Raw genomic sequence first — 11,975 nt, 5'->3', positions numbered from 1 at the left:
AGCTGTCTTTATACTCATGACCTCAGAGTCTCCCCGCTTGTTAGGTATTTTATCAGACTCTATTTCTTACAAGCAGTAGAGCCTAACCGTCCTCCGTGCCAACCATGAAGTTATACACCCAAGCCCAAAACCTTCAGAGCACAAGAGTCATGATCCAGCATATGATATGGAAATGTCATTAATCCACATATTTTCTCATTAAGGAGAGTGAATACCTCTTCTTTCTTCTAGCAATGCTTGATGGTTCTAAGTTGGAACAAAAAGAAGTTGTCCCTAAAACTGGATATGATTGGGTTATCTGAGCTGCCTTGTGGAAACAGACAGGACATCCATCTAAAGCTCTGCATGGGGCTAAAAATAAAGCCACTCTTCAGAAGGACAAATAAAAATTCTTGGCCCCACAAAATGACAGCAGGAAAATGATGTGCTCTTTTCTTTGAGTCTTTTGTCATGTTAAAATGCCAAGGTGAAGCCAACTATTAGCTAATGAAGACTAAGGGCAATACAAATAAAATTCTCTGTTTTTATCCCAAATGAAATAATAAGATCAGAAATGGCCATAGCAAGTCAAAGCAGAAAGCTGGACCCACACAATAAAGCACTTCCTGTTGGGACAGGCATTTCAGACGGATGCTTTTGATACTCAGGACGCCTGAGTAATTGCTCATCTATTTGCCACAGGCAAGGAGAGTGGGACATCACACCCCAATTTCCTTAGATTGAGCAATGAGTGTAGCGTCAGCTCTGTGGAAAATAGAGGAGAATTCTCTCCTATCTCTAAGCAGATAGGATCCCTTTCACTTAAGGGTAAGAGTTAAAACAGCCTTGGTCAGCAGTGAGGAAGGTCAGAGAAGAGGAATATCATCAGCGTGCTAAGAATGTGTCACCACATCATTCAATGGGGTGCTTCCAGGTGACCCCGGGCCCAGTGACAGAGGTCCTTTGTCTCTCTATACAGTTGAGGGCACCAAGTTCAAGTCTGACCACCTGCCACGATCCACCATACACAACCCACACCCCAGTTTACAATTACACTCTCTTCCTTTTGTAAGATGTGCACCATAAACTTGCCGGAGGCAGGAGACGTCCATTTCCGCTCACTACCGTCCCTCTACTGCTGAGCACATGTAGTCGCTACCCAAAATATGTTTGTTGATTAAGTGGATCTTGTTTATTTTATTTAAGCCAGTCACAAAAGCAGATTGCTACATGGTTATCACTTCAAACTCTCTCTTGTAGAATGTTAACATGTCATTTGGTTTCAAATGACCGTATGTGGCAAATGTCAGTTACCATCCAACAGTATCCATTTTTGGTGGCAATACACCTAAATAAAAGGCCACGTTTCCCAGGCTTACTCAACGGTTAGATGCGGCCGTGTGACTATGTTCTGGTGAATAAGATGTAGGTAGAAATATGTGGAATTTTCAGGAAGGTCACTTCAAAAGAGTTTGACTTAGGCCGTGTTTCCCTTTTCCCTTCCCTTTCCTTCTTTTCTGATGTCTGTGATATGGATGAAGCCCCAGAAGCCATCTTGGGCCATGAGGTGACTTTGAAGATAAAAGCCGTATGCTAGTATGCGCACAGAAAGATAATAAATAGAAGCCTGGGTCCCCAACAACTACTGAACCAACATTCTCACTCTGGACTTCCCACTTGCAAGTTTGGTTTTTGTACTGGAGAGAAATGAAATCCTGTCTTGCCTAAACCACTATTATTTTAGATTTTCTGTTAACAAAATTTCTGATTGCAAAACCCTTCTCTCCGTTTGGGGCTCAGTGATCAGCCGACAGTAACACCCCTCTTATTAGTGTAACAATTTTCCAATGCATACTTATGCCATCTTTGTATTCTTACGTTGTCATCAGCCCTTTGATTTAGCTAAGGGAGGTCCGTGGATGTGAAGGCTAGTTAGTTGCAGAGTCAAGCCTCAAATCCAGTTCTTCTACTGCCATGACGAGCTTTTTCTGCTCAATCCCTTGGCCTCATCATCAGAGCTGAACAAGTCCCTATCTCTGATATCCCCCATTGCAATATAGATAGATGAAGATGGTAATGATATGGACTTGGGCTATCAAGCCCAATGATATGGATCTATGGGCTACATATGGACTTGATCTGCTCCGCAGGGTAGGTCAGGAACTAGGCTGGAAAGGGACACTGTCCAAAAAGCCTCACGGGTTCTTGTGTGACGCAAGCAAAGCTGTGACCAGGTGCGTAGCCGGGACCACAAAGGGAACAGAGCCCAGCAGCACAGACATCTCAGGAGCAGGAGGTTGTCAATCATCATCATCCTTGATAAGGGGTACCTGCTGTTCCCTTGGCATTCGTGGGCACATTCCAGCCTTGGGAAAACACACCACTGAGAATAAATAGGCTGGCAAGAAGCAAACCCAGTGCTTGACTTAAGGATATGATGGGTGGAGAGCAATTTGACTCAGGAACCAATGTGGGCATTGTCTCTCCTAGCTGGAGGGCAGCAGGGTACACGTGGGAATCGGGTGATAACCCTGGGACCCCCTAGACTTGGGCCAGTAACCACCACACAGACTAAAAGAGAGCTAAGGCTTTCTAAAGGCCTCTGGACTCCAATCTCGATGTGGGCTCTGAAACAATGTTGTAGCTTCAGGAGGAAGAATGGAAAGATAGCCGGTTTTGAGCTGAGAAAGGATCCAAAAAAATGCTAAGAGCTGAAAATACCTTGCTGCAAATGGCCCCTTATTTCCAAACCAGGCCTCCTATACATATAGTTTAGAAGTAATGAACTCAAGTTACCTAAAGTAAATAATCATGCTGAAACGCCACGACTCTGTAGCAAATTAAGAACTTCCCTGAGAGCATTGTTAACGTCTGGAGTTTTCAAATAAAAGAATTCGTTCTTCTCATCCAACTTTTACATCATCTCACTATTAAGGACAGTGGCTTCCTGGATGATTGTTAATGATGGTTTTCTTTATTATATTTTAGACCATTTAGCAAAGTTTATTGATTTATACTTCCTTGTAATTAGTTGTAGTGATTAAAATAGCTTTTATGGCCCTCTGGAGATTGACTTTTTAAAGAATCAACATTTACCCCAAATTGTGTGCTTTAAAACATGGTTAAATACTGTTTGGATTCAGTACTAAACCGTCATTGGTGAAACTGTGGTTTTATATGTCGTTTCTTTCTCATCCCTCTGCTTATATGGCACTATCATCCAATTACTTGGCAGCCAATAATAATAGCAGCAGCCAACTTTCATTGAGTGATTACAATAAGCTGAACATTGTGCTAAGTGTCTTAACACATTATTTCACTTAATTCTCTCAACAACCCTAATGAGGCAGAGACTATTTAACTATTTAAAGGTGTTAAGTCACGTAGTAGGTGAGTGGAAAATTAGGAATTTGAACCTTTGGTTATTATGATTTCAAAATCTCTGCCTTTTCTGGGACTCGAGCTCACACACCGTGAGATCATGCCCTGAGCTGAAGTTGGACACTCAACCGACTGAGCTACCCAGGTGACCCCCAAACCTCTGCTTTTAACCACTAAACTCCGGTGCACACTGCCAAGAGAGCCAAGCCAGACCCTTTGTACACATGGGTGAATTGGAAGTCCAATTACTGACATAATTTGAAGGATGCTGGAGACCTCTCTTAAACAAAAATATCTCTCACCAGACTCCCTTGAAGCTGAAATTCCTCCATTAGCATGATTCCTTTGACTAAGGTATTACATGTTCTCAGAATTACAAGTGCTCTAACACAGTGTTACTTGAAGTGTGGTCTATCAAAGCTAAAACAATAAAACTCATAGAAGAAAACATAAGAGTAAATCTTTATGACCTTGGGCTGGCGGGAATGTAAAGTAGTGCAGCCATTGTGGAAAACAGTTTGGCAATTCTTAAAAAAATTAAACATAGAATTTTTTTCTATGCAATTCCACTGCTAGCTATATACTTAAAGGTATTGGAAACAGGTACTCAAATACTTATGATCATAGCCGCACTATTTACAATGGTCAAAAGGTGGAACAAATCATGGGTCCATCAATGGATGAATGGATAAACAAAATATGGTGTATACTATTTTTCAGCCATGAGAAGAAATGAAAAATTGACACATGCTACAACATGGATGAACTTTAAAAACATTATGCTAAGTCAAAGAAGCTAGCTATAAAAGGTCACATAATGCATGATTCCATTTATATGGAATACCTAGAATGCCAAATCCATAGGGACAGAAATAAGACTGACGGGTTTCAGGCATGAGAGAGAAGGCAGAATTGGTAGAAGCTGCTTAAGGTTTTCTTTTGAGTGATGAAGATGTTTTGGAACTAAATAGATGTACTGGTTTCACAAAATTGTGACTGTATTAAATACCATTGAAATATCACTTTGAAATGGTTAATTTTATGTTATGGGAATTTCATCTCAATTTTTAAAAACTTTATAAATTTAGCAAAAGATACGTAAGACCTTTCCTCTGAAAACATCAAAACATTGTTGAAAGAAATTTAAAAGACCTAAAATAGTTGGTAGAAATATACTATGGGCATAGGTTGGTAGAGTCATTATTGTTGAGATGTCAGTTCTCCCCAAATGTGTTTATAGATTCAACACAATTTCAATCAAACTCCCAAAAAAAGTTTGGGGAGAAACTGGCAAGATGACTCTATAATTAAACACAAGGGTACACAGAACAATTTTGAAAAAGAAGAGCGAGGTTTCAGGAATTTATGCTACTTGATTTCAAAACTTACTATAAAGTTATAGCTATCATAACGCGGTGTGTTACTGGCTTCAGGATTGACGAACACTAGTGTAACTGAATAGAGAGCCCAGACATAGACCACACCTATATGGTCATTCGACTTTTGGCAAAGATGCCAAAGAAATGGAGAAAAGAAAGTCTTTTCAACAAAATGGTGTTGGAATAATTCTGTATCCATATGAAAAAGAAAAAAAAAGAACTTTAACACCCTACCTCACACCATATACAAAATTTAATCTGAGACAGAGGATAGACCTAAATGTAAAACCTGAAATCATAAAAATTTCAGAGAAAAACATGGGAGAATATCTTCAGGCAGGCAAAGATTTCTTAGACATACAAAGCAACAGCCACCAAACAACCAAAAGCCAACTCTGACAAATTGGACTTTACCAAAATTAACATTTTGTGCTTATCACACACAACACCAATCAGAAAATAAATATGCAAGCCACAGGCTGGGAGAAATCATAACATATATCTGACAAAGAACTTGTATCCAGGATTTATAAAGAACACCTTGACCTTAGTAAAAATAAGAAGCAATTCGATTTAAAAAAAAAAAAAAACTCACCAAAAAGAATAGACATTTCATAAAAGAAAATATACAAATTATCAATAAACATATGAAAAAGTGACTAACATTGTTAGTCATCAGGAAATCAAATTAAAATCACAATGAGACACTATCACATGCCTGCTAGAATGACTAAATGTAAAAGACTGACAAACCCAAATGTTGACAAGGTTATAGAGCAACTGGAACTCACACATTGTTGACGGGAATGCAAAATGGTATACATTCTTCAGGATGATGTTTGGAGATTTCAAGCCTAAGCCAGAGTCAATGCACTTGAACCCCAAGAAAGGGAAATTTAAGAACAACCAATAACAAAGAGCCAACCAGGCTTTCCTAAACAAGGCAATGATGTAACCTATAGCCAATCAAATAATTTACTTTGTTTAAGCATATTTTATGTAAAATCCTTGCCCCTGTGAGTGGAGTGCTCCTAACAACCTTCAGTTTGGCACTGACCAATTCAAGTCAATGCATGAACAAATCAACTATCGAAAATCATAATGTGCCTCAACTTACCTTTTCAAACAACATAATCACCATGCACAAAAAGAGGGAGCTGCAAACCCACTGCGGGGCTGGTAACTCACTATTCAGATCATTTCCCAGCCTCCATTCCTATCTTTTTGAGTCTGATTCTGTGGTGCTCTTGGATCTTTATGAGGCTTGGATGCAAAGAGAAGATTCCTGTTTTAAGTATTGCCATCTATATTCTTCTGTCAACTCCCATTGCCTGAAGGAACTTGAATAGGCCTCTACACACTAAACCAAACCTATAAACAAATGCTTAACCCACTCTCTGTGTTGCTTTTATGTAGTCCCATTTTTACTTACGTCTGTGGCTAAAGATATAAAAGACATTTTCTGTATTCTCTGTTCAAGGACAAGTATGTTGGGGGAAAAAAACCACATGGTTTTTCCATTTCTTAGAGAAAGGAAAGACGAAAGCTGTGCCATAAGACAACAGGTTTTTAGAACCCTCACAGTCCCAGAATCCTATTTAACACCTATAGGCAGACTTCCTGCTATACTTGGGTCTCCGCACCCCCTTCTCATGGCCCCCGCCATCTTTCCTGCGTGTGTGAGGTGAATTCAACCAAGATTAACAAGGTAATGTTTGTAAAAAAGACATCTTTCCTTTAATAAACTGCATAAATAACAACAGACATAAGAAAGATGCTTACATAAGGGAGATGCTACTTAATTCTGAGAACTCCTGGGAGGTTTCCTTGTTTTTAACATTAAGTAACAAGGAAAGAAAAATCTTGGCAACGACAGATGTGGGTGTATCATCTTCTGGAGCAGAACTTTTCATTCTTAACTTTCAATAAGCCAAGGCTAATTGACCTTTACAGCCACACCAGAACCAAACTAACTTGGGAGAATATTCTCACACCAATGAAGGCTCAGAAACTAATACAAGGAGAATAAATATGGTCTAAGGTTTTGTACCAGCACGTTTACCTTGAAAATTTTTGATGCTACTTATTTTCTACAAAAGAAATCTCAAATCCCACCTGCTGTTCAAGGCCCTATACAACTTGGACCCAACTTACATTTGCCATCTCGTAGCTGGACTCTTCCTCCATTGGTCCCCAATTCCTACCTTCTTGCCTTTGCTGGCACCATTTCTCCACTTGGAAGGCCCTCCTTCCTTTTAAGCTCTGTCTAACCCTCAAGATTCAGCAGCTCAAGGCCACCACTGGCCCTGGCTCTCTAAACCCTTAGATTTTCTCCCTTCTCTTAAAAAAAAAAAAAAAATTCTCCCTCCTCTAAATCCCATTAGGGTATTGGGTTTTCTGCACCAGTCACTTGGCCCTTTTTAGGAGCTGCCTTGGGTTTCTTATTGCTCTGTCTATCTTACGCGTGCCTGGTGAGACTGTAAACTCCTTCAGGGCAGGAACAAATAGCCCCGGTCCCATACTGCACTCTTCTTAGCTGGATAAGCTCTGCTGCTCCGTAAGCGTTTCCTAATGCAGATGACTTGGATGTCTCAAATGCTCTAAACTTGTGTGCGGTTTGTAGAGAATTATCAGAACTTGGGGACGACCCGATGTACAGAAATGTGGCCGACCAAGCTAATCTTCTTTCTGAGCCATGGTTCATTTACTGTCACTACTTGTACTTCCCCACCTGTCCCCTTGAGAGTCTTTATCCTCTATACGTATACATATACAGATGCTTCTTGACTTTCAAACTTTCATATATTATGTAGCTTTGCTCCAGATCCAAAGTAGGTTAATTCCACTCTAACACCAGCAGATGACTCTGGTGGTAGTTGGTATGATGCCAGTGGCTCTAAGAATAAATGAACCTAGCACAGTTGTTCTTCCACTCTGCCTTCTCCTCAAGCTGCTGCCTGCCCCCTTCCCGTCACTGCCAATTCCTTTTTCTTAATTCCTCACAGATTTATTTGCTCCTGCAAACCCAGCTTCTGCCCTGACAGATGGCCACATTTAGCTTGCCTTTATATTGGATCATGACTTTGTTGTTCTTCATTTTATTGTGTTGAGTCCTAAGTATATTTATTTCTTATTGAGAGAAGAGGGTGCCTCTCTCGCTCTCTTGCTCTCTCTCTCTCTCTCTCTCTTACTCCCTCTCTTTCTCTTTTACTGTATTTGTAGTTAGGGTAGATTAAGAAATGCTGCAGTAACAAATAAAACCCTGAAATCTCAGTTGGTCAGTGGCTTAACATTATAAAAGTTTATTTCTTAATCAGATCACCGTCCATTGTGGCTCAAGAGAAAGTTTTCTTCCATGCTGTGGCTCTAACAATCTTGAGATCTTTGGAGCTCTCCATTGGATCCAGTCTATCCACCAATTAACACCGGGGGGAAAGATCAAACAGAAAATCCACTCTTTCTCAACTGCCCTGGCCTGAAAATCAAATTCACATTACATTAGCCAGAATTCAGTGATACAATCCTACCTAACTATAGGGAACACTGAAAAATCTACCTAAGAAGGATTGAACTGGATATTGCTGAACACTATCAATCAGTACCATACCTTATTTCTATCTTCCAGTGGATTCTCATTTTATTTATTACATGAAATCTTTTTTCTTTCTTTCTTTCTTTTTTTTTAAGAGATTCTTCATGGAGCACAATGACTTCTTGTTCTAATTCGGATCAATGTTTTTTAGGACTATGGCATACCTCTCATCTTAGATTTTTCATTGCCTGCTTAGTTTAGTGCCATCACTTCTTTAACTTCTTGCTTTTTATTAACCTATTACTGGAGTACATCTCCAAATAACTTTCTCCGAAAAGATGCTTGAAACTTACCTCCTTTGGAATATAAGTGTCTTGAGGTCAAGGCATCTGTCGTGTTTATTGTTGTATCTCTACTGCCTAAGAGAATGCCAAAATAGGTACACAGTACATATTTGTTAACTAGGCAAAAACTTTGAGTGTTTTCCATGTTTAAAAGTCTTTTTCAAAAATAACTTGTTTAAAAAATAATTTTGGGTGGCTCAGTCGGTTAAGCCTCTGACTACAGCTCAGGTCATGATCTCACGGATTGTGAGTTCGAGCCTGGCGTTGGTCTCTCTGCTGTCAGTGTGGAGCCACTTAGGATCCTCTGTCTCCCTCTCTCTGCCCCTCCCCCCGCTCATGAGTATGCCCATGCTCTCTCTCCCTCCAAGATAAACCTTAAAAAAAATAATTTTGCTTAAAAAATGTTAGTTTTGCCTTCGTCTTAAAAATCTTTATTTTGCTCTCACCATGAATAGTTTGGTTGGCTATAGAATTTTAGGTGTAAAATTATTTTCTTTCAAAACCTTGAAAGAAGTGCACCATGGTCTTCCACATCTTATTTCTTTATAGGTAACATGTTTCCTCCCTTGAAGCTTTTAGAATCTTTAATAGGACTTTAAATCGAAGATGTGGTAAGTTCTGAAATTTCATAATGATGGGTCCAGCCAATGCTTTTTTAAATTTTTATGTAATTTATTTATTTATTTATTTATTTATTTATTTATTACCATTTAACCTACTCTGTACCCAGTAAGTCCTCAGTCTTTTTTTTTCAGTTTGACCACTCGTGTACTTTTCATCTCTGGAAATTTTTACTTCTAGTATTTTTTGTTCTATACTTCTGTCCTTATGAAACTGTCATTTTCCCTATGCTTTCTATATTTCTGTCTCATGTTTTTATCTCATTTTTCCCCCTATATTCTCGACTTCATCTTCCAATGAACCTGTTTTGGAGGGCTATCATAGTTTTAATCTTAAGAGTTCATTCTTTTTCTCTGATTGTGCCTTCTGTACATAAATAGCTGAAAAAAGGTTTTTTTAATGTTTATTTATTTTGAGAGAGAGAGAGTGCTCACACACATGCACACGTGCAGGTGAAGGAGGGTCAGGGGGGGGGGAGAGGGAATCCCAAGCAGCCTCCATGCTCAGCACAGAGCCTGACGTGGGGCTCAATCTCATGAACCACAAGGTCATGACCTGAACTGAAATCAAGTGTCAGACGCTTAACCAACTGAGCCACCCAGATGCCCCAGAAAAAACTTATTTTAAATGCCTGTCAAATCACTTTTATTATCACTAATTAGCCTTATTTTTTTAATTGAAGTATAATTAACATACAGTGTTATATCAGTTTCAGGTAAACAGTCTTTTTTTTTTTTTTCTTTCTGAATTATCTCTGTCTCCATCTCAGGTCAGTTTTCTGATTTTTTTCATCTTGGTCTTTCCTTTTCATGTTGCTGGTTTTCATCATGTGTCCTGTTTGCCTGTTTATATTTAATAATAATGAATGTGAGTGGATATTTACATAATTGGTATGGGGAGAAATGTCTAACTGGAAGCTCTGTGTACTTGGAAAAGGACAAAATCAGCAGGTTGGCTGTAGACTGAACTAGCAGGGAATCAGTAGTCAAGCTAACAGCCTCCCAAACGACAAAATAAGAACAGCCCAACTCTAGAGCAGCAATGCACACATTAAAAGTCTTAGCTCTTCTCAGATTGTTTCATTTCTTTTTTTAAAAAAAAAGTTTATTTATTTTGGGAGAAAGAGAGAGGGAGAGCGCATGATCCGGGAAGGGGCAGAGAAAGAGGGAGAGAGAATCCCAAGCGGATTCTCAACGCAGGGCTCCAACTAACAAACCACAAGATCATGACCTGAGCTGAAACCAAGAGTTGGCCACTTAACCGACTGAGCCACCCAGGCGCTCCCAGATTGTCTAATTTCTTAAGAGGAAAGTCCTTTTGGGCTTGTCCAGGGGCAAATGCAGACTGTTTGCTGTATTGTCCAAGAAGTTTGAGAGTGAGGACTGGGGAAGCTGAGTACTTCATATAAAGATCATTAATCAACCCATGTTTTCAGGCCTGCTTCTCCTTCTGTGTCTCTGTTGCACTTCCAGCTCTGAATCAGCCGGTTTTGTAAAGTTCTTCAGGACAACGACTTCCACCTCCACTGCAACCCATTCATGGTTCATTCGAAGCTACAGCTTTATCCACTGAGTGTCATCCATCAATATGCTTCTTTCCCTTTTTTGTTTCTTTCGATCTTCCACACGTTGTTGAAATTTCTTATGTTCCACTATATACTTGCCATCAGAAATGTCTTTCCCTTTTTTATTCCTTTGTAATTTAACGGAGTCTCGAGAAGTAGTAATGAGAAATACATGCACTTGGTATGCCATCTTGAACTAGAAGAAAAGCATATATATTTAAAGGCCCCCAGCTGATTCTGATGATCAGCCAAGTTGGGGAGACACTGTCCTAAACTATCTTTCATGCTTACTTTCCCTTTATTTTAAGCACTGAGCATTTACTGCTTTGTAACTCCTTGCATTCTATGCCTTGGTTTTCTTACTAGTTGATCGCTGTCATCAGAGCAGGAGCATGCGTGATTATTATTTGTGCTTAGCCTACTGCACTCACCCAACTCCTTGGACAACATAAATCATGGCTTAAAAGTTCAATAGATTCGCTCCTTGAGTAACAGAATGAACGAATGGATGAGTGAGTGAAGGAATGATATGCATTTGAGTAAGTAGTTTCTCTAGTTTTTTTTTATTCTGCTTTTATTTACTCAGTAGTTTTTTTTTTGTTTTGTTTTGTTTTGTTTTTGAAATAAAACTAGTCAGCTATACGTAGCCATTCAGGATTAATTCCCTTTAAAAATAGATACAGTGACTCGCTTTTATTTTTTAAAGAAACTTTCCATTTTCAAGAGCCCTATTTCCAGAAACACTTCATAATGCACAGGCTTTCAGCTTGCAAATGGTTTCACTTGAGTCTCGTACCAGGAATAGCTTGTATGAATCCATAAACATGAATGAGGCTCTTCTTGTGGGATTTTCCTATTTTAGTCCAATGCTTACCTCAAATAGAACCCATTTAGGTGAATTCTGCTGCCATAAACCCACTTAAACTCAAGGTTGCCATTGTAAATAACAGGATTAAAAGCAAACATACCTCAGTCATCATTGATTCATATCTCAGACTTAAACAATAATATATATATATATATATATATATATATATATATATATATATATATCAAAATATATTAGGACAAAAACGTTAAAAATGAATAATCCATTTTTATCATTCTTCAAGGTGAGTCTAAATTTTTGATAAGTAACATACATAATCCTTACCTTAATGAACTAGTTTTTAATG

Source organism: Leopardus geoffroyi, chromosome D3 (assembly GCF_018350155.1).
Source record: "Leopardus geoffroyi isolate Oge1 chromosome D3, O.geoffroyi_Oge1_pat1.0, whole genome shotgun sequence".
In the NCBI taxonomy this organism is placed as follows: domain Eukaryota; kingdom Metazoa; phylum Chordata; class Mammalia; order Carnivora; family Felidae; genus Leopardus; species Leopardus geoffroyi.
The sequence above is the reverse complement of the archived record's forward strand: the minus strand, read 5'-3'. Positions refer to the sequence as shown.